The sequence below is a fragment of the Schistocerca americana genome, chromosome 3 (genome assembly GCF_021461395.2).
Source record: "Schistocerca americana isolate TAMUIC-IGC-003095 chromosome 3, iqSchAmer2.1, whole genome shotgun sequence".
NCBI lineage: Eukaryota > Metazoa > Arthropoda > Insecta > Orthoptera > Acrididae > Schistocerca > Schistocerca americana.
In genome coordinates this window covers 670,514,054-670,537,789 of record NC_060121.1, presented here as the reverse complement: position 1 = coordinate 670,537,789, position 23,736 = coordinate 670,514,054, and the positions used below count along the sequence as shown (strand labels likewise).

The window sequence follows — 23,736 nt, the reverse complement described above, 5'->3', positions numbered from 1 at the left end:
GGCAGAGCTAGCGAGTTGGAAAGACCAACTGATTAATCACTGTTTTCTTGAGAAGATAATGTAAGATAAGATGACTACAGCCGGGCAGGTTGGGACAGGAAGTCTACTTCTTCTCAGGACTCGTTCGTTGTTAGACTTTCGCCGGGGTCTGAACGAGGCATCCCCGACTTCCGCAGAACGGCTCCTACTTCATTGCCCCGTTGAGAGGGGTCGAGATCTTGTGCTGAGTTCCTTGAGCACCCATTTGACGTCATGCAACATTTTTTCTGTCCTTGTGACCTGTTCTCGTGTCGTCTGAGAGGTGAAGCTGGCAACCGCAGACGCTGTGGTAGTTCCTGGCGGCTCGATTGTATACATCGCCTCGCCTCTCGTAGTTACTAACAACCCCGTAGGTGAGGCAGAGGTCTTATCTGGCCCGCTAAACGTGGTCGTAAATGTGGTGGTCGAAGTATACGAGGGGTACAGGACAAGTAGAGCTCGAATACCTCGAAAACGTCGAAAGGCGATGCGTGCCACTTAGATCAACGTCCAGGCGTGTGGTGGCGGTATTTTCATGTGTGGATGAATTAGTGCCCTTAAAACACTTATGCTCATAAAAAATGGAACGTCTTGAACGAGCAGAGATAGTACGTTCATATTCGCAGGATATGCACATCAGTATGTCGCGCAGAAATTGAACCATGTCGGACCGCGGATTCAAGGTCAACATTAATACCGCGGCGCAACACCACCTACCGGTGCCTGCGGCTCTTGTCGTTGTTGCAAACCGAAGGTAATGGATCAGCGTGACTTGAACAGACGTGTAGGATGCCTCCGCAGACGTGTGCGCGAACCGTACCGTCAAATTAGTAAGTTTGAAAGAGGGTGCATTATTAGCACGCGAGAATGTGCGTCCATCCGGGAAACTGCTGCTTGTGTGGGACGAAGTGTTTTGGCAGTGCAACGGGTGTGTGCAGAATGGTTCACGGAAGGCCGCAGAATACGATGAGATGCGTCACATCGCACCACACAGATCATTCCCCGAGAAGATCGATGCCTCATCCGAATGACATTACATGACAGATCTGCGTCCTCCTCGGCTCTGGTGCAACAGTCACTATCAGGTGTGACAGTTCATCGCCGTTTATTATGGCATGGGTTAGGTACACGTCATCCACTTCTCCGCCTATCTTTGACGAATGTCCAGAAACATGCTTGACAGCATTGTTTTATGGGACGACATGACTGCGTACAGGCATGGCATTAGATAGTGTTTTTGGACGCATCCAGGTTCTGTTTGTTTGAAAATGATGGTCGTAGTTGGGTTCGCCGCAGGCAGGGGGGGGGGGGGGGGGGGTGGAACCGCAGCGACTGCATAGCACAAGGCATACAGCGCCAACTCAAGGCCTTATGGTGTGGGGTGCTATTGAGTACAACCACAAGTCACAGCTGGTGCGTATCCAGGACACTGCGACAAGTGTTGCCTACGTGAATGAATCCTGCGACCCTTAGTCATACCCTCTGTACAACACCCCAGATGCCATTTTCCATCAAGACAATGCACGGCTACATGGGCTGCACGAACCCATCCACTCTTGGTGTCATAGGATGCCAGCCTTTTACCGTGGCCTACAAATTCACCAGACTTGTTGCCAGCCGGTGCAGTGCTGTGACCCAATGCCAACCACCACAGATGAACCTTGGAACCATGGATGGCTATCTCACAGGACGCCATTCGCGCCTTATACGCGTCGTTGCCATCACCCATAGAACGAGTTATCAAGGCCCATGGTGGACCCCGTACGTACTAGTCAACAAGGCTCATGCTGAGCCGAAGTAACAAACGCTAATTATTTCTGCAGAACATATCAACGTAAATTTCCTGTGAATGTGAACGTCCTACCTCTAGTCGTTCAGGATGTTTTCCCCTGAAACTGAGTATATGTTTAAGCTTATCTATTATGGATGCCTACTAGTCAACAAGGCTCGTGTTGAATCGAAGTGACTGAAATGCTAATCATTTTTGCAGAACATACCACCGTACATGTCGTGTGAATATGAACGTCCTATCTGTAGTCGTTCAAAGTGCTGTTTTTTTTCTGAAAATGAGTGTATGTTTATTGTTGTCTCTCGTTGGCAAACGATTTAGAAGCCCACTATCCGCTCATCTACACACGTTTATTCGTATATGGCGTCCTGTAGGAGTTCTGTGCCGTAGCGAAGACGTGGGGACACTGATTCAAGTTCGTAAAATGAGGCATAGTCCGCCTCTTTCAAGCCTACCTCACTCCATTCCCAAGTCAATAAAACTTTCCCCTTCACAGTTTCTCATAGTATGTTCTAGCGATATATACGGCGTCTTGCTTCAAGTCCTGCCGTTTAGGATTACTCAACATCTCCGTTACTCTCGCTCGTCAGTAAAACAATCCTGTGACCGTAAGGACAGCTCTTCCCTTAGATTAGATGACCCTTCTTCACTAAGTGTAGAGCATAAGTAACTTTTTAAAGTATATTTAGTAACAAAAAAGCTTTTTCAACAGTTGTAAGTTCTATTACATGCATCAGGACGTTTGTGTATACGTCAAGGTAGCTCGATATCAGCGCTGCTAAGTCTTTCGCGTCAGAATTTCGATATTTATTCTTTAACGTAAGTCCTTAATTAAATCATCTGTGCTGGAAACAGATGAGAAAGATCGTAAAAAAAATTAAGTGCTTTATTTTTAAAATGTTCACCAAAGGTAGAGAAATAAACTAAGGTAGTATTGCTCAGTTTGCATCTATAACATAATTCATTTGTTAAAACAAATTATTTCTTTCCGAATAAGTACTGTCAATCGTTGGATGAATAAAATGTGATTCGAAGTCTAGTTATGGGCTCCATCAACCCCCCTTATCCTCGCATAGCTCGTCAATGTATGTCTTTATTCGTCTGTTAGAAAATGGTCCATGTTTCAGAAATGTTGGATATTTGTCAACTGATACGTTCTGACTGAATCGCTCTTCTCAGGTCCTTAAGAAATTCAATGAATCTCCCCCCTTAAGTGCATAAATGGCGTAGCATCCACCAGACCAACGCGTCTGGTTTAGTTTCTTTAGCGTGATCTTGGAAGTACTCATGAAACAACTTTTTAAATCCTGCCACCGTAGCAATCTGTGGCCAAAAATATCTGCTCTCAACTGTTACAGGGTTGCTCCTTCATTTGACTCTTAAGTTGCTTAAATGTGTAAATTTAAAAAGGATCTGGCAACATTTACTCAAATCTAATCTCCTTCGTTATATAGATTCAATTAGCAGATACTCGAGTCTTAGTGCACACTGATCTTTGAAGTGGGTAAAAAGGTAATCGTAAAGCTGCACTCAGCCTGAAGGTCAGTTTGAACACTACAGTTCTTTACTAGGAATGCACCTATTGGAAGTGTTATATGCCGTTTACTCCCTCTGATCATCAAACTGACTTACTCACCCAATTAAATGGGATCTACAGTATTACGCAGATTCCGAACCACAGTGCATTTCGGCATTTTTTTCACATTAACAGACATTGCCTTGGCGAAAGAAGTAAAAAGCGACAGACGAAAACCCTAGAACTGACCAGGGATCGAAGCCCAGAGATCTGGGATCATAGTCTGTCACTCCACCACCTTTTTTTCCACGCTTCACGATCTTGTGTGTCATCCTTGCTCAGGGGCCATGGTCATCTTCTTTGTATCGCTCCAGTTTTAGCGTATGTAAAGCCAAAGCAAGTACACACTACTGAGCCAGCGATAAAACGGAGTAAATGATTAGAATATGTTTACCTCTCAGTGATTTCCAGAATCATCTTTCATCATTTTAATGTGGCAGAAGACTTCACTTGACTCGTCCCTTTTACTAATTTTTCCACTTATCCTCTCCATTGCAAATTTTACTGTTTTTCTTCATCTATCATTGGCTGCTTGTTCTCGGAGGAATCTGGGCGTGGTCCCGCTTATCCCAGCCAAATCACGCCCTGCTGTTATCACAGGGTAGTTTCCTGAATTATGCGGGGATTATTTTCTGCGTGTCCTCCAAGATAAAATAACATATCGCAACGTGAGGCAGATGTCAACATTGCAGAGGTCCCTGCAATGGTCCATACTGTTGCTGAACGTCCGATCAGACTACACAATTGGCGAGCAATACGGAATATCCATCACTAGTCGGCAAAGAAGAAAATCGCGAAATGCAGTAACAGCAAGGAACAGGTAAGAAAGTCAGAAGGTAAGCTTCCAACTAACATCCGAGTTCTGCCAATCCCTGGCAACCAAAACACAGGTGTCAAACCAATTGCACCCTACTGCAAATGCACAATATAAATTATCACAGGCATGTAATACGTGTAATGAATAAGGATATTTCGGACGTGGGAGTTATACTCAGATTAGTTTGGTTTTGCAAACTAGTCATCCAAGCTGTTTATCATGGCTTGTCTGAAAGAGTTTGTGTTGAGAAAACCTTAAATCTTGTAATTTCAGCAAAATCAAACTATCATAATTTATTCATTCTCCTACAAAGTTCCAAGTACAGATTTCATGTATCAAGCTGTGTTTTTGTCATAAAACTGATTTACCTTTTCAATTACAGATGTCTTAAAATTTTTGGCTACTAACGGAAATGAATGTAATTTGCAGCTGTTGCTTCTGTTGAAAATAAATTCATTTATTGTCTTTATGTGCGTGCTGTTCACATCTACAGTCCCAGCTCAATGCGTCCATATTTTCTTGGCTTTTTAATGTTTCTAGTACTGGACGGCAGAGGTCACTGCCAACTCTAGCGATTAAACGATACTGTGCACAATAGGTGCAATACCAGGGTCGGCCACGGCATGCAAGACTTCACGAGTGCACGATGTGCAGCACGCAGCGGTCAGAGGCTCGGCCTGTCCCCGCACGTATCCGATTTATCCGATCCTTCTGGGAACTGCTCGGTACAGCGCGACATTTCATTTAGCGTGCGATGCGATACACTTTCTTCCGACATTTGGAGTGGCATTTTGTGATTGGCGCAACTTTCTTCAATTTTCCAGTATCATTGTGTCCGCGATATGTATCCTCCACTATTTATTTTTGGTATAAAGGAAATTCATAGGTCCAATTGCTTTTGCAAAAAAAGGGGTACTCTAGCGATCTACCGGCCCAACCTTTAAAAATGAAAGGGAATCACAAAAGCGAGGGGTGAAAATTCTCAAAATCTATTATGCAGTCGCATAATAGACAGGTACTGCAAATCTGATATGGAAGGGCATGACATCACAAGGCAGAAAGAACTTAAAGATTTACTTGACGACGAAAGGGCAAAAGAATACAACGATCAACAGACGATTTGTGTGTGTGTGAATTCCTAAGGGACCAAACTGCTGAGGTCATCCGTCCATAGACTTACACACTACTTAAACTAACTTATGCTAAGAACAACACACACATCCATGCCCGAGGGAGGACTCGAACCTCCGGCGGGAGGGGCCGCGCAATCTGCGACAGGGGGCCTCAAACCGCGCGGCCACTCCACGTGGCCAGACGATTTGTATGGGGCTCATTGTTCTGTACATCAAGAAGCACTTTGTGCTTCATTAGCAGGCGTGGAACACGTGATGTAATTGAAGGTACCAATAGCAAATATTCTGAAGCTGCGCGCACTATTACGTCGTCAGTTGCAACAGTTATTGATGGAACTGATATAAGAGTATAGGGAATGTAGCCTATATATTACGTTTGTTAAGTCAAGCAGCATACATCGAACGATTTTTCAGTTTAAAACTTGCTGTTGTTAAGGTTATGAAGGAAAAAGAGAAGCAGAAACGAAAATTAGAACATCCAGAAGAGATTGCAGACCTCTCAAATGGTTCAAATGGCTCTGAGCACTATGGGACTTAAATTCTGATGTCATCAGTCCCCTAGAACTTAGAACTACTTAAACCTAACTAACCTAAGGACATCACACACATCCATGCCCGAGGCAGGATTCGAACCTGCGACCGTAGCGGTCGCGCGATTCCAGACTGTAGCGCCTAGAACCGCTCGGCCACTCCGGCCGGCGCAGACCTCTCACTTTAAGTGCACTTGACTGTACACTATCCACAACAAGACGCTGCTAGGTGGAAACCAATTATATGTTATTTGGTGGGGATGTATTTAAAAACAACTTTTGACCATAAAACCGTCCGTTTCCCTGAGCTCACTGGCGTGAAAGAAAATGCTAAATTTGGAGACTTCATTGTAGAGTCGAAAGAATTACACGAATAGTTTTCTAAACGCTTTGAGGACACTGCTAACCTTAAATCTGTTTGCGAGGCGTTTTCCAGATCTTTTGTTGTTTCACAATAAGTTGAAGCGCCCCTGAACGTTTGCAGACGGAACTGATGGTCTGTAACGCAATTCTCTTTCGAAAGACAGATTCTTTTACGATAGAACTGTCCAGTAGTCCTGCATTGCTTCCCTTCGGAAGAGTTTCTACGTCTCCGTAATGAGGTTGCAAACGTGATAGAATGTTTCAATCAATACATGTGCGTTAAAAACTTTTTCATTTATGAAACTAATAGTGCATGAATATACGGAAAGCTGAGCGACAGAAATCTGCAAAATTCCCTGTGTCTGTTCGTATGCCGTCAGTTTGTACCTGATATATATTTTATTATGTCTTCAGAAAGCCAAAAATAATTAAATAATACTGAAATGTTTTTGTCTGTGATCTATGTTTTATGAAATGTGAAACCAAGTTGCATGTAACACGTTCAGTGTTCTTTGCACGACTGGATTGCCACCTAAATCCAGCGCGTTCTCAGATTCCCACTATTCCCATTCAGACACGTGGAGTGATAGCGGGGGAGTATGCAGCCAGGTGACAGAACTCTGCACATGACCGAGAGCAATGCACGTGTAAATCCTTCGCCGTCCCCGTGCAACACTGTCAGAGTAATTAATTGATCCACAGTTTCCATTCAGTGGTAAATAATGTATAGCAGCAAGTATCATTTGTCCATGACCTCTTATGCCATTGTATAGCTCCAGTCCTTGGTGTCATCAAGTAGTCCCTTTTATCACGAGTTCATTCAGCGCACAAAACAAGAACGATACGACGCTGGCAATCTCGGCAGCAATAACACCTGCCACTGATCGCTATCATGGACCCCTCCACATACGAGCGATTTATAATGTAATTTAAATGAGTGCTTCGAATGCCTAAATCAGTTGCCTTTTTACGTTTCTTTAACTACACTGTAAACTGAATGACTTACACTTGCTACCATTTTACCAACATAAATAGAAATTCTGCTGCAACAGCTGTACTACCTCTTCGCAGTATCTTATGCCTTGATGCCATGCTCTTTACTACTGACCTGACGCACACAAACAACGCTTTTTGTCTACTCAATTGGTAATTACTTGCACTGATAAATAACTTTACTGTTAGTGCATTCTCTCACACCCTCACAAGTTAATACTACCAGTATACACACACACACACACACACAGACAGACACACATTCATACTATACAGCAGAACATAAATACAGAATAATAATATTGCAGTGCCTGTCTTACTCTGAAGTGCGATTCAATATTCCTTCTGACATGCATGTATGTCCATAGGAACAGACACTGCGGCGACTATAGGCGTTATGAAATACAGAAATGTATTAGCTGTTGAGAATATGAAAAACCATCAATTGCATAATGGAATGACGACAATAAATATTCGTGCCGGACCGTGAGTTGAAGCCGGAGTTCATGCTTATTGCGAGCGGTCGCCTTACCATTAGGCTATCCGAGCACGACACAAGGCTAGACCCAAACTTGCATACATCGTCAACCATGTGTCTACAAACTGTATTCGTACATTCATTACACATATTCCCATATAGGGGAGACATTTTACTTGAAAGTCGCTAGCCCGGTGTTTGCAGATAAAGTGCACGTATTATTCTGAATTACGATGCAAAGTTCCTTCAGACGCAGGCACTGCGGCGGCAACAGCTCTTATTGCTTTCATTCTCGGCATTCCATTACGCAGCTGATGGTTGTTCATAAAACTGCGAATACATTTCATGCACAGAATAATGAGAATAATATCAATTACTTGAGTAAATAATGTAGTCTGCATTATGTATTGGATAGTGTCTGTGTTTAAATTTTCGTTGTACCACGATACATTGACATAATGATTCAGTTACTCTAATCGACCAAAGTCGTGAAATTTACTGCTACAGAATTCTAAAATTTTCACATACAAACTATGCATAAGTAATTGTATTTACAATGAATTTATACTAACTCCGAGAGCAGTCACACACCGAATATTGATATCTGAATTTATTTCCTACTGTTTTTCGAAATGCAGAAGAGTAATACTTTTATAATGTAATTTATTAATGTTGTAAACTGTGCTTTTATGTAACTGAGTCATTAAAAGAACTTACATGCTGAAGGTTGCGTCTTATTATCTGATCGAATTTCAGTGGGCCTATAAAGTCAAAGATGTTATTCGGCACTGTTTATACCATGAAGGTAAGAAAGAAGGGAGGTGTCATTACGTGTTGAATGCTTTTATCGTGTGGAGATGTAGTTGTTTCATCAAAAATCCCAGCATGCGTTGTTTATTGGTTTAATAACCGATCCGACAGAAATTTGAAGTTTAATGGAAAGTGGAGCAATTTAGTCAATATATTCTTTTGTGTACATGAATTATTGTTGCAATGTTTACTTTTATTGTACTAGTAGTTGTTTTATTTCTGTCATTTAACTTTATATTTGGCTTACTTTACTCAGTGTCCGTTCTTTCTCTTATTTCCTGCTTTTTTCGTTGCCTTCCATACCACAAACGCTCCGACATCCGACCAACACCGTAACAACGGTCTCGTCCCGGTCCAACACACGGCTACGTAACCGCACTGATTGTTGGGGCAGTGTCTGATGCCCTAAATTCCTCCCGCAGATAATTATTATTCATTGTTCACATTTCCTCCTTCCCCGTCCCTTTAAAAAAGATTCTGGGTAGAACAGTTGGAGACAGCGGTCACGTGTGCGTGAATTTCGTGTGTACGATTGTATGAATGTGTATGTGCGCTGCGCTTCCTTTCTGAAGAAGGCTTTGGCTGAACATTTAGATTAAAAGGACTGTCAGGTCTTTATGGGATTGGGTTGATTTGGCGGAAGAGACCGAACGGCTAAGTCATCGGATTAAGCAGGGACGGGGAAGGAAGTCGGCCGCGTCCTTTCAAAGGAATCATCCCGGCATTTGCCTGAAGCGATTTAGGGAAATCATGAAAAACCTAAATCAAGATGACCGGACGCTGGATTGAACCGTCATCCTCCAGAATGCGAGTCCAGTGTGCTAACCACTGCGCCACTAAAGTCTTTATTAACAGCGTTTCATTTAGTAGTTTTTTTTTGTTATTTGTGTTGAAATGCGTAATATGTATTAGGTTAGCACCAGTGTAGGCTTTCATAATTAACTGTGAAATTTTCTTTCTTCTGGCATGCCATAATTCCACACTTAACAAAAGCAGGAGCGACATGTGCTGCACGCATTTTGATTTCCTGTTGGGCATCTGGACACTGAACCACATTACTGTTTCCATGTCTGCAGCATGGCCGACATCGCGGAGTGGGGTTCCGGTAACATAGTCGTGGTACCGCCACGCGTCGCCTTGTCCGCTGCCAGGAAGGCAGGCAGTGTACGCTAGCCCTGGTCCAACTGCTTGCAGTTTTTACTTTTCATTCCCAACAGCTTATAAATTTTGCAGTAGATGAAAATTATTTTTTTGCCACATCCAAATCACAGTGGAATAAACGAGCCTCTTAAAAATTATTTGCAAACTAAGCATGATGCCTTTGAACCACATGAAAATTTAGGTGCCTTTCACTGGACGAAATTTTTGTTTATCCATAAATTACAAGCAAGGCTAATAGATTTGTAGGACTGGGCAGTAACTCAGCAGATATGAAAGCAGCTTCTGCTGTCCAAACATTTACGATTAAACCAATTTTATCTAAGAACAAAGATGTAATATCACTAGTTCCTTTAAAAAACATAGACGCTAAATTTTTACACATTACTACAGTGAATATCCTAAGAATACTTCATGCACTTGTTTATAATGTTGTATGTATCATTACTGATAATAATAAGTTCAATGTCACGCTGCATGAAATATTATGCAATGATATAACAATTCGTGCTTACATAGATCACTGAGAGAGGGGGCGCAATGGTTAGCAAAATGGGTCAAATGGCTCTGAGCACTATGGGACTTAACATCTGAGGTCATCAGTCCCCAAGAACTTAGAACTACTTAAACCTATCTAACCTAAGGACATCACACACATCCATGCCCGAGGCAGGATTCGAACCTGCGATCCTAGCGGTTGCGCGGTTCCAGACTGAAGCTCCTAGAACCGCTCGGCCGCACCGGCCGGCAGTGGTTAGCACACTGGACTCGCATTCGGGAGGACGACGGTTCAGTCCCGCACCGGGGCATCCAGATTTAGGATTTCTGGTTTCCCTAAATCGCTCCAGGCAAATGCCAGGTTTGATTCCTTTCAAAGGGCACGATCGATTTCCTCCTCCATCCTTGGTACTATCCGAGCTTGTGCTCCATCTTTAATGACCTCGAAGTCGAGGGAACCTTAAACTCATTCAGTCGATCAGTCATACATAAATCACCCTTGTGATAGCTGTAAAAAAAAATTCTTATGCAAAAAATCTTAGAAAGAACTGGTTGAATGGAAAGAATAGCATAAGTTTATCCATCTATGTCTGAGTTAACTAACATAAAACAATGTAAATTCACCCACATCTGACAAATATACGAGAAACAAAAACTTGACAATATAAAACATGCTCCTGGTTTTTCGTTCAGGGTTCCATAGCCGAATAGCTTAGAAAGGCAAACTCCTCTTGTTGTGTCTCTATTTGACGAAACAACAATAGTCCCTGTATCAACTTTACTAGGGATTGATGGTGATGGCACTAAAGAGAGGTTACAAATAATAAGAAACTGGTGGATGCCGGTTAATGTTAGCATCCTTAAAAGGGGGTTCATTTAAGAGATAAGTATGCAGATCCCATCAGTTCCTTGATTTAAGAAAATATCAAGTACTTGCAGTCACTCTGTACTTGGTTGCAAATTTGCGATGATATGCTTGTAACTGATGCTCCCAAGAACTGTGGGAAACTCAGCAGATAAACATTCATGGATTTATTACACACTACTGACACGTTAGTTAAGTTTGGTAAATATCTGTTCAGTGATTTAGGACTGCATTTTATAATGTTAGGGACATTCCAGACAGATGATTGTAGCGAAATGCAGGAAGATCTGCAGCGGATAGGCACTTGGTGCAGGGAGTGGCAACTGACCCTTAACATAGACAAATGTAATGTATTGCGAATACATGGAAAGAAGGATCCTTTATTGTATGATTATATGATAGCGGAACAAACACTGGTAGCAGTTACTTCTGTGAAATATCTGGGAGTATGCGTGCGGAACGATTTGAAGTGGAATGATCATATAAAATTAATTGTTGGTAAGGCAGGTACCAGGTTGAGATTCATTGGGAGAGTGCTTAGATAATGTAGTCCATCAACAAAGGAGGTGGCTTACAAAACACTCGTTCGACCTATACTTGAGTATTGCTCATCAGTGTGGGATCCGTACCTGGTCGGGTTGACGGAAGAGATTGAGAAGATCCAAAGAAGACCGGCGCGTTTCGTTACCGGGTTATTTGGTAACCGTGATAGCGTTACGGAGATGTTTAATAAACTCAAGTGGCAGACTCTGCAAGAGAGGCGCTCTGCATCGCGGTGTAACTTGCTCGCCAGGTTTCGAGAGGGTGCGTTTCTGGATGAGGTATCGAATATATTGCTTCCCCCTACTTATACCTCCCGAGGAGATCACGAATGTAAAATTAGAGAGATTAGAGCGCGCACGGAGGCTTTCAGACAGTCGTTCTTCCCGCGAACCATACGCGACTGGAACAGGAAAGGGAGGTAATGACAGTGGCACGTAAAGTGCCCTCCGCCACACACCGTTGGGTGGCTTGCGGAGTATCAATGTAGATGTAGATGTAGATGATCTAAAACAGCGATTTGGAAAATATAGAAGAATGAGTGATTGCAATTACAATGTGTCATCTCAACAGATTATAGAATCTGAAAGAAAATTAAAAGTTACAAGTTTGTTAAAATTGCAGTCGAAGAAAGTCAAATCTATGAATGCCTCTTATATTTTTAGGATATTAATGCATCCTCTTTATAGGGTATAAATATTGAGCCATATCTTCCTGTGGAAACTGGTGAAATAACAGCAGAAGCCACAGAAATGGATATAGACTCCTGTAATTTAGAAGTAATTGTATTTATTGCTGGGTACGTTAGCTTTAAGATATGTAATAGGTTAGCATGTGTGACACGTAAAATTCTTATGATGATAGATTCCACTCTCGCCTTTCAGTTGCCAGCAGAAGTAAGCTACTTTCACAGTCTGAATTGCGGTGTCTAAAATAGCCCTCCCAATTCTCAATTGAAATTGGACTCTATACGACCCAAATATTTTAGGTTCCTGTTTCACACACATATGAGACAATGATCGTAAATTGTGAAAACACCAAGGGATTTCTGAAGACATTATCCCAGGTAACCTGTGAATGTGGTAAATCTGTAATGGAAATTTCTGGCAGTAGCATAGACATTTGGTTGAATGTGCTGCTAAATAACTACTCCAAGAATAAAAAAAAAAAAAAAAAAAAAACTTGCGTTGGAGAGAAAGCACACAAAAACAGCTACATGTTATGTAGCTACAAAAAGGGCTACGAAGGTTTCAATCTTTATATAACCGTAGTTATGTAAGATAGTAACACATTTGAGAATTAAAAATTGCTCCCTTTTATTACTAGTGTGATAGGTAAAAGACAAACAAGTCACAATAGCAGTATTTAAGAATAGATAATAAGTATTTATTTGCATCATTATATGGGTGCCAATATTAAATTGAAATGTAGCTTACTAAAGGAATCCTGTATACCATATTTTGTTTGACATGTAGATTTTACCGTTTCGTCTTTATATATGCATATATGCATATTAAATCGTATAATAACAGAAAAAGTAATTACAACGTGCTTTAATGTATTATACATGTATTCTATATATGACAAACAATGTGCAGTAAAAACACTGTCGTTATACGTTTATGTTGTTAATTTCGAATATACCGATATTGAAAATCATGTTACAGTATTTTAAAGTACAGGGAACGCAAACCATGTAAGTCGTGGTTAATTTTATATGAGAAAATATAATCACACGAGTCGAATTTGATTTACGTCTGCTTACGAATCTGCCGCCTCACTGCCGACTCAAAGCGTGATGTAATCAAATCTTTACTACAGCCATGAGTTCTTGAAGGCAGTGCTGCTTGCCTCACGGAGCCAACCCTACATGGAAAGGGCTGCGCAGTTGCTACATTTACATCTCGCCTGCGCTGCTGGAGACCACTGACTATGATTCGCATAGCAGGTGCCAACACGCCAACCAACCCAGTTACCGCCGATTACCGACTGTGCGCCGCAGGTGGAAACACAGCATTTCCTGTCAACCCTCATGGGGAGAAGCTAGGTTCACCGCTGTAACACTTCTCTGTGACGTCATTATGACATGTACAGCGGCCTATGACAAATACAGGCCTGAGTGCAAGTCTCTGTGATGTCAGCAACGTAGCGTCATTGCCAGCCGACTCAAACACCTGAAGCCTGAGGGCCGTATTGCATTGTAAAAGATCTTTGTCAAAGATTTCGTCGAACTCCTTTGACCAAACTACTTCACTGGAGGTATTACATGGTCGTAAAAGTTTTCGTCATAGTTGTTTGGGAATGGAAGCTGAACAGTTCATCACCCGTACAGCACCATCTGTTGGTAGCGACTGCATTGCCTGAGAAGAAAGAGAAATGTAAGCGCCTGCGGGTGAATTTGCCTTGTCAGCTACAGTGCGAGAACATAAAGAAGAACGCTTATCTGAGCATGATTGAACAATCGATGCTCTTGGATAGCCTGCAGTGTGTCATTCATGATTTTTATACTGTTGTTCTACCTCTTATTGCCTTACAGTTGTATGTTTATGTTTTACTGCAATCAGACAGGCTTCCTTTGTCCGATTTTTCCAAACATTACATAGCATACCCATGTAAATACTTGTACTTGATCCTGAGAATAAATTCTCGGAAAGCATCGTGCAAATTATGAGAAAAACATAACTGGTGCATTGTTTCATTATTTGAATCATGAATACTATTTCTGCTAAAGATACTCTCACGATTAGTTCAAGATTTTTAGCAACAGGTGAAAGCTATTCTAGGTTGTGATGTAGTACTTGAATGCTACAGTGTACTGATTTTACATATTATTCCAGAAATGTGTACCAATACATAAATCACCTATGGAAGAATTCATGAAGGTTAAGTACTATTTGTCCACGATAAAATAACGACTGGCACGGTGACCGTCGGAACGGCCGTGCCCCCGCGTCACGGCTGCCGAGAGCAGGTGAGCCGTGAGAAGACAGCGTCAGCCGCGTTTTGCGCTCAACACGAAACCGGAGGTGGCACTCGCGGAAATGTTGCCCACGGAAGTGACACTTCCGTCAGACTGAAAATCACCTAATTTGTTGACATATTCATGCTCGAGGATTTTGTCTACAACTTATGCATTTGTGTTTGATTCAAGATCATCATCATCATCATCATCACCATCACCGCTCAAGGGCGTGGTATTGATGATAACTTCATCAATGTTCATTCCCATTATTCCGTCTCGTGTCCAACACTCTTGCTTCAGCTGCTGCACATTCCTGCAGTAAAGTTCTGTGCAGTAACTGAAAGGAAAGCAACATTACCAAAATTGTGCAGACTTTCCTCCGGTTGTAGGGCGGTAAATGGACTACTTTGTGACCTCTGCTGTCAGCCATTTTATCCATGACGTACACTTTGAGGGCTGGTTTGTTTCCCTTTATTACAGATAACAGTTCAGCCTTCCTCACTGACTCGTTGCAGTTTATTTGACCGTCTTTCAACCATTCTAACACAGTAATCTTGAAATCGTATTTATTAGGCATTCTGTCGAACTTCCTGCTGTGGTACGGCGCATTATCCATACAATCACAGAACTTGGTGGAATATTGGTTCAAATGGCTCTGAGCACTATGGGACTTAACATCTGTGGTCATCAGTCCCCTAGAAATTAGAACTACTTAAACCTAACTAACCTAAGGACATCACACACATCCATGCCCGAGGCAGGATTCGAACCTGCGACCGTAGCTGTCACGCGGTTCCAGGCTGAACCGCCTAGAACCGCCCTGCTACACCGGCCGGCGGGTGGAATATTACTAACCATCGTATCTACAACCCCCTCCCATCGACATCAGCTAGTTCCGTCAATTTCAACAAGTTCGCAAGTTAGTGGAAATAGTTTCTTGCATCAGACTTCCTGAAAAATTAGAACTGTGTGCCACATCGGGTTCCCAGGTTCGAGTCTTAGTCCGGCACACAGTTTTAATTTGCTAGGAAGTTTGAAATCAGAGCACATTCTGCTACAGGGTGAAAATTCTTAAATTCGTTCTACTGTCTTGCATCTTGCTGCAAGTACTCGCCGAATTTGTCTAATCGTGGAAGTTCTCCTCAAACATACAGAAGTTGTGTGTGTTCAGTACTGTCGTTGAAGTATCATTGTCGAATATAAGACGGGCACAAAAACAGATGGGCCGAAACAAATGTACCGTTGGAACCCCCAAACACACATAATTAGCACCACCAGTCAGAAGGGAAAGTAGAGTGGCAGGACAGTCGTCTTTAACTTTAGCTGATTTTTTAATGTTACCGCAAACATAAACGCATTGCATTTGTTATAAAAGTAGTAACTACTGCTTGCAAAAATCGAAAAGTAATTAAAAGGCAGTCTCTTGGTGAGATACTGCGCCGCATTTTGGTTTCCCGTTATCGAATACTTGATTATACAATAGTCAAGAGATGTTCGGAATTTGCATATGACATCATCAAAGGTTTTAATCTAAGTGAACCCTCTAATTTTAGTGAACTGAATACTGTTTCTTGGGAACATCAATATGTACTCTCCAATATTTTTCTTTTTTTTTGTGTTTCGTCACTATTTTCTTTCATTAATAATACTGCAACAACATTGGCGACTGACCAGGTTTTTAAGAATAACTGCACTTCCGTAAGAAGTACCTGTGGCGAGTCCCTGAAATAAACTTGCCCCAGTGACTTGAAGAAGTAAACTTGAGTAAGTTTTTCTTCTGATGTAAACGCCTCAACAAGTTCTTACAGAAGGTAATTGCTAGTGGACTCAAGCATTTTGTAATACTGACGTGTTAGAATATAGCAGCAGGTTGACGTTGGCAGCGCTTGGAGACAAATGGATATCTTTCAAGTAGTACCGATTTTCTCCGATTCTCGAAGTACTAGCGACATCGTCAAGTTATCGTGGCCAAACGTAGATTCAAAAAGTGGTTCAAATGGCTCTGATCACTATGGAACTCAACTTCTGAGGTCATTAGTCCCCTAGAACTTAGAACTAGTTAAACCTAATTAACCTAAGGACATCACAAACATCCATGCCCGAGTCAGGATTCGAACCTGCGACCGTAGCGGTCTTGCGGTTCCAGACTGCAGCGCCTTTAACCGCACGGCCACTTCGGCCGGCAAACGTAGATTGTTTAGAGTACAAATAAATACATCAACTTGGAATGCAGATGATTGCTACAGCTGTTTCCTTGTAAGAATTCAACCGCTTATTACGGTTTCCGTAGTCAGCGTGTTTTCTGTCACGAAGAATTTCGTAAACTTCATACATTGCAATGATCGGAGATTTCAATTGCGCTGCCAGAAACGGAGAAAATCGGCACTACTTGAAAGACATTCAATTGTCTCCGAGCGCTGCTAACGTCAAGCTGCCGCTAAGTTCAAAATGGTTCAAATGGCTCTGAGCACTATGGGACTTAACTGCTGCGGTCATCAGTCCCCTAGAACTTAGAACTACTTAAACCTAACTAACTTAAGGACATCACACACATCCATGCCCGAGGCAGGATTCGAACCTGCCGCTAAGTGTTAACACACAAACCTTCAGATGTCAGATACTCAGATGGATACCAAACGGGCCTCCCTCTCAAGTTTTATCAAAGATCTTTGTTACAAGCTTAAAGTTTCCCATTACACTGCCAAATATTTAGCCATAGGGCTTTGAAACTTATCAATCGTTGGCCACTAGCACTACATTGCTGCCATCACAGAGACGTGCAGTCGGGCTTGTATTTTTCGTTGGCCAAAGTACATGTCATAATGACCTCACGGAGAAGTGCTATTGAGGTGACTAGCTTCTACCCCTGGTAGGATGTGAGAAACGATGACGTTCGGCTACGCTGCCGGCTGCTACGCAACAGTCGATGTTCACTGCTGACACTTGGCCTCTATCAACTGGTGTCGATAATCAGCTGCTACGTCCACCTATCAGTGAGTGTGTTCACTGCTAAAAGTCTACTCTTGAGATAGAAATATTTTATTTTTGCCACTGCGCCTAAAGAAATAACTAATTCCACGAAAAATTTTGCGCTTATTTCGTTTCCCTTTCTTCCATTGACGTAAACAGATTAAATTAATTTATCTCATGCTTAATGATATTTTCTATATTTTGGCATGTATAGTTGTAAAAAGTATTTTCAGTAACTTAATGATTTGTTAATGGGACTTTTTCTGTGCACATCACTTCCATATATTTATATTATTTAGCTTTAATATTAGTAGGATTAATCTGTGCTCTGCGCTGTAGACATTTTAAATGGACCGCATGAAGTACCTTTTGCCATTACTTTCATGGACGTCTGTACAAAAGCATTTTAATATTTTTGTTGCTATTTTGTCTAGTTGTTGGACAAATTTTATTTTTATGTAATCTCTCTGCCTACTCATCAGACATTCAAACAAAAAGAGTGTAGGGAAGGGAGAATGTGAGACGTATGTATATTTATGTCATATTGCAATATAACACATCAGGTGGGAACCATTACTGGGTTGTTCATTGGTTGTTCATTTCTTTATGTGGCATTTCTATTTCCTTTGGAATCTCAAAAAACTACTTGCTCATGTTATTGAAAAAGTTGTTCTTGCAGGGAGTAGGAGGGCGGGGGGGGGGGGGGGGGGGGGAGTAGGTACTGCTGTCTTCGAGCCGGCCGATGTGGCCGTGCGGTTCTAGGCTCTTCAGTCTGGAACCGCGTGACCGCTACGGTCGCAGGTTCGAATCCTGCCTCAGGCATGGATGTGTGTGATGTCCTTAGGTTAGTTAGGTTTAAGTAGTTCAAAGTTCTAGGGGACTGATGACCACAGATGTTAAGTCCCATAGTGCACCATTTTGGTGTCTTCGATGTTCATTACTAATCACTGGTTTCTGGAACGTCTGGTGTCGAGCACATCTTTCCTGCGTGAAGCACTGTCGTGTTGTATAACAACAAGACACTCCTGTGAGTGCTCATGCGTCGTCTAGGCATGGAGAGAAGAGGTGGTGCTGAGCTTCCATATGGAGCAGTCGTGCACTGCAGCACCACAAATAACTAATGTGCAAAATTTGATAGAAAGTGGAATTAATACTTAAAAGTGTTATGTCGGTTTGTAGAAGAAAAGTATTTCAGCCATTTCATGGAAAGCTGCATAGGATACAGTGCTGTGGCTGAGAATCAGTAATTGTCATGGAGAAACATGTTAATACTATGGTAAACTCTCACTAATCCTGCCCTCAGCAGTCTGATCTCTCAGTAATCTGGTCTACAGTTATGTGTCCTCGGAGTCTTTTGCGACGGCATACATGAATAAAACGTTCTCGGTTTGCAAGCCGCGTCAATTCGAATAAAATCCTCGAGCTTTCGATGACCATCTCCGCCATCGTCGTCAGGAGTTCACTGATTGCCGGTGCTGCTACGGTTTCTCGCTTGTGTAGGCATGATGGCATCATCAACAACCAGTCAGATAGACCCAATGCGGCGCGCTCGCGTAAGTCAACCCGCGCAGCTAGAGGACCTATTGCCCGTGGCAGCACCGGTGATGTCAGTTGGCTCCAGGGGCAGGCGCCACGTTTGAAACTGCCGCTCGCGCATCTGTCTTTGCTTTCTTTCGATGTCTACCGCCCACCCCCATGTCCTGCTAAGTGTTTACCCCTGGTCTCTGTTGAAACTGTTGTTGTTTAAACGAATCTCGGCCGCTTCCTTTATAACGGAGTCCCAATATGTAGAAGCATGAGCCAACACTTTTGTATTTTCGAACAGTATTTTATGTCCGTTTTCTAGGCAATGCTCCGCTATGGGCGACTTGTCAAGCTACCTTTGTTTTATATGGCGCTTGTGCTCAGTACAACGCTCCGCAACCGTGTGAATTGTTTGTCCGATATACATACTGCCACATTCACAGTGTACACCATATACGCCGGACACTCGAAGAGCAATGTCGTCTTTAACAGGGCGCAACATATCTCGTATCTTGGCGGTGGGCCGGAACACTGGTCTTAGCCCATGTTTCTGCAGCAGACGTCCTAACTTGCTGCCAGTTGCTGAACAGTATGGCAGGAATGCAGTCCGTTTGGCCTCTTCTACTGATTCACCAGGTGTCTTTCGTCGGCGGCACTTGAGAGCGTTTGCGATGTCTCTTTTGCTGTATCCATTCTCCCCAACAACACGTTTTACGTTCTGCAATTCAGACTGTAGGTGGTCGTCGTCAGAGATAATCTTGGCTCTATGAACCAACTTGTTCAAGACCGCTTTCTTGTGTACACGGTGGTGGAAACTATTGGCGTTCAAGTACCGATCAGTGTGTGTTGGTTTCCGGTACACTGAATGACCAAGCCGGCCTCCTGCCTTCCGCTCAACCAAAAGAAATGGTTCAAATGGCTCTGAGCACTATGGGACTTAACTTCTGAGGTCATCAGCCCCCTAGAACTTAGAACTACTTAAAACTAACTAACCTAAGGACATCACACACATCCATGCCCGAAGCAGGATTCGAACCTGCGACCGTAGCGGTCGCGCAACCAAAACATCCAAGAATGGTAGCTTGCCGTGCTTCTCAATCACGACAGTAAATTTAATGTTGGGATGGACACCATTCATGTGATCGACGAACTGCTACAGTGTAACTTCACCATGAGGCCATATCAATAAGGTGTCATTAACGTATCGTAGAAAGCAAGACGGCTGTAATATCTCAGTTTGCAGAGCCTGCTCCTCAAAATGCTCCATGAAGAAATTTGCTACTGCTGGAGCCAGTGGTGATCCCATGGCTGTGCCGTCCGCCATCTCATAATATTCATCGCAGTACTAAAAATACGTTGTCGTTAGGACGTGACGAAACAACTTAATGATTCCATATGGAAAATGTTGGGCCAAAATATCGAGCGTATCTTGCACTGGGACTCTCGTAGAAAGTGACACAACGTCCATGCTAACCATTAGGTCGCTTGGGCCTATCTTCATTCTCTTGAGCGTCTCAACAAATTTCTGCGAGTTGACAACATGGTGTTCACAATGTCCCAGTTTTGGTGCTAATAATCCGGCCAGATGTTTAGCAAGTCTGTAGGTGGACGAACTGATTGCACTAACAATGGGCCTCAGAGCAACACTTTCCTTGTGTATCTTTGGTAATCAATAAAGCCTGGAAGGTGTGGCGGCACGAGGCGTTAATTTCTTCACCACTTCATCTGGTGAACCAGAATCCCTTAATAACTTCCCTGTCTTTCTGACAATGGCCTTTGTGGGATTACGACTAAGCTTGTGGTACGTGGCGTCATCTACTAAATGTAGCATCTTCAGGTGGTGGTCTGCAGAATTGAGGTCCAAGGTGGCATTCCCTTCGTCGGCTGGCAAGACAACCAAGTCTTCATTCTCACGTAATAACCGTAAGCCACGTCGTTCGTCCTGGCTAATATTAGATTTTTGTGGCGTAGCTTTCGCCAGGATATGGCTGGTAGTTAGCCTGACGCCCTCAGCTGCATCGTGCGAAAGATTCCTAATGCACTGCTCTATTCCACTAATTATATCCAATATTGCCAGACGTCGTGGAGCTCCGTCGTCTGGTGCAGTCCTCAACACACACACGCACTCCGCTGCTCGACTCGCTGCGGCTCACTTCGTTACCGTCGCTCGCGTACGCCACTAGCCTCACAATATGGTTGGACGCAAGGGAAGCAAGATTGTAGCCGCGCTCGAGCTACTCTTCGATGCGATGGGGAGCAACCGCGTCCGCCGACGACAGCCGAAGCGACCACAGATGAAACGGAAGGACGAGCAGTGCTACAAGTGCTAGCACCTGGGGCACACTGCGGGTGTTTGCAAGAACGCCGTCGCGTGCTTGAAGTGCGCGGCGGCACACGACACGCGCAATTGCAGCAAGCCACGAGGAGTGACCAGCAGATGCGTGAACTGCGGCGGCTCGCACGCCACAAACTCGCTTAGCTGTGTGAAATTTAAAATTTTCCCGGCGAACTAAATATTCAAAAAGATTTCGGGCTTGCAGCCGGTCGTCGTTAGCTTCCATCCACGATATTTCGACTGGACAACTGCCAGCAATCCTCAGGTGAGCCATCGCCTTTGCGGCCGAACGGGTCGCGCTTAAGGAAGAGCTCGCAGTTGTTCATCGCCAGCTCCAGCAGCTACGCGAGGAGCTGCGTGTTCTCAAGAAGAAGGTGCCTGCCCCCGCCCCCGCCACCCCTGTGGGTCGCCCCGTGGGGGTGGATGCCGTCATGCAGACGCCCATCGACTCGCCCCCTGCAGAAATGCAGATGGCGATGGACGTCGAGTCGCCTGGACCACCCCACGCTGTGGAGGCAGTCGCACGAACCGGGGAAGGTACGCCATCCGCTTCCTCCCACGTCGAGGAAGAGGAATTTGAGGAAGAAGAGCCGCCGCTGTGCCTGCCGCTCCCAGATGAGTGCAGTGTGCGGCCGTTCCTTAAGAAGATCGCGGGGTCCATAAAGGATGGGTCGTACCCGCACTTGAACAACCCATATCCTTTCACGCAGCCTTCCCTTCCCCACCAACCACGCTACTTACGCCACACCCGTGGAAGGAGCTGCGAGCGATCAACGCCCTCACTATCTTCACCCCCAGCGACTGGGAGCACATCTACTAGGCCCCAGAGAAGTGGCTGAAGGAGGAGTGGTGCTCCAGCAGAAGACAGCCTGCCCCAGAAGACGCAGCCGCCGTAGCCTACTTCCAAAACCTACGGAAGTAGCCTGAGGACCATCCGAAACAGAGGCCATCGTTACCACCAATGACTACCATAGAGGAACAGCAGCTATGCTGCATACACTTCTGATACATTGGTCTAGATGCACAGTCCGTGACATAGTGAGACCATGAGATCCCAACAATCAGTCTTTACTTCTCATCCCGTTAGGTAAGCGTGCCGTGACGTGGTGTTGTGGATGACTTATCCGAACTCTAACCTTTTCCTAAACCTTTCTAATCTCTTTACTTCAACCCTCTTCAAAAATGGTTCAAATGGCTCTGAGCACTATGGGACTCAACATCTTAGGTCATAAGTCCCCTAGAACTTAGAACTACTTAAACCTAACTAACCTAAGGACATCACACACACCCACGCCCGAGGCAGGATTCGAACCTGCGACCGTAGCAGTCCCGCGGTTCCGGACTGCAGCGCCAGAACCGCACGGCCACCGCGGCCGGCCAACCCTCTTCATTCCCCATCAACCCTTCTGCTGGAAGAAGGAGCCACTGGCTCAAAAGCTTGGATACGTAAAATCTTCTTTTGCATGTGTTTTCGCCTGTTAGCGCTTAGTGAGTAGATTTTTTATCTACCCAATTACACTATATAGTCAAAAATTGATTATTTTCATTGTTGCATAAATTGTCAGTTAGATCCGGATAAGATTTCAAAGTGGTGCCAAGACTGACAATTTGCATTAAATGTTCAGAAAAGTAAAATTATGGACGTCACTACACAGAAAAGTGCAGTATCCCTATGGCTATGGTATCACATAGGCTCAGTTGTGGGTAAAACAGAAGACGTGTTTTGTTGCTGCTGCACATTTTCGTGACTGATCGAGATGAACTTTTTAAGCTGCACTTTTCTTCTGCGTCCCTCCTGTGTAGAAGTGTACACAGAAATAGCTAAGCGAAAAATGCCTTTATTTAGGCTATAAATAAAAGCCGACTTACGAATTTCCATTTATGTGAGACCGCATGTACAAGATCGTGTGTCGATGTAAACTTCTATATTGGCATATTTTACTGTTAGTGTCACTTCTTCTGCATAATCTTTCTTTGATTGTACCAATATGCGTTTGCATTGTGATATACTGTGCAACTTGGAACATTCACGAGTGCCGCGATAAACTAGTATTGTTATCGTCAATTGTATGCTTGAACTAATTGTGCTCTTTTAAAATTTTTTAGGACAGTAGGTGTATCCTCGTTCAAAACAATCTTCCTCTAGTTTCATTGTCCAATTACGTGAGAAATAGGTTACTTTTCAGAATTTTGGGGCGCTTACAAAACTACGTTCGTGTGCTACTGGTAACGAGTGTTTTGGCTACGTAATTTAATTCGTAGCGAGTCAGCGTCTGTGGTTCACAGTTCAGCCAAAGTGTACACCACTCCTGAATTTTATTGTATATCAATACAAATAAATGTGCGTTTTTGAGAACTTTCGGGAGCTATCATTGTC

The 23,736-nt window shown here is 43.5% G+C and overlaps 1 non-coding gene across 1 annotated transcript; it reads right to left on the bottom strand.

Annotated features, from left to right (window-relative positions):
• Positions 1-3,620: 3,620 nt before the first annotated feature.
• On the bottom strand, positions 3,621-3,729 carry LOC124608719. The gene has a single exon (XR_006979317.1). It is a non-coding gene; the product is annotated as a U6 spliceosomal RNA (small nuclear RNA).
• Positions 3,730-23,736: the final 20,007 nt, after the last annotated feature.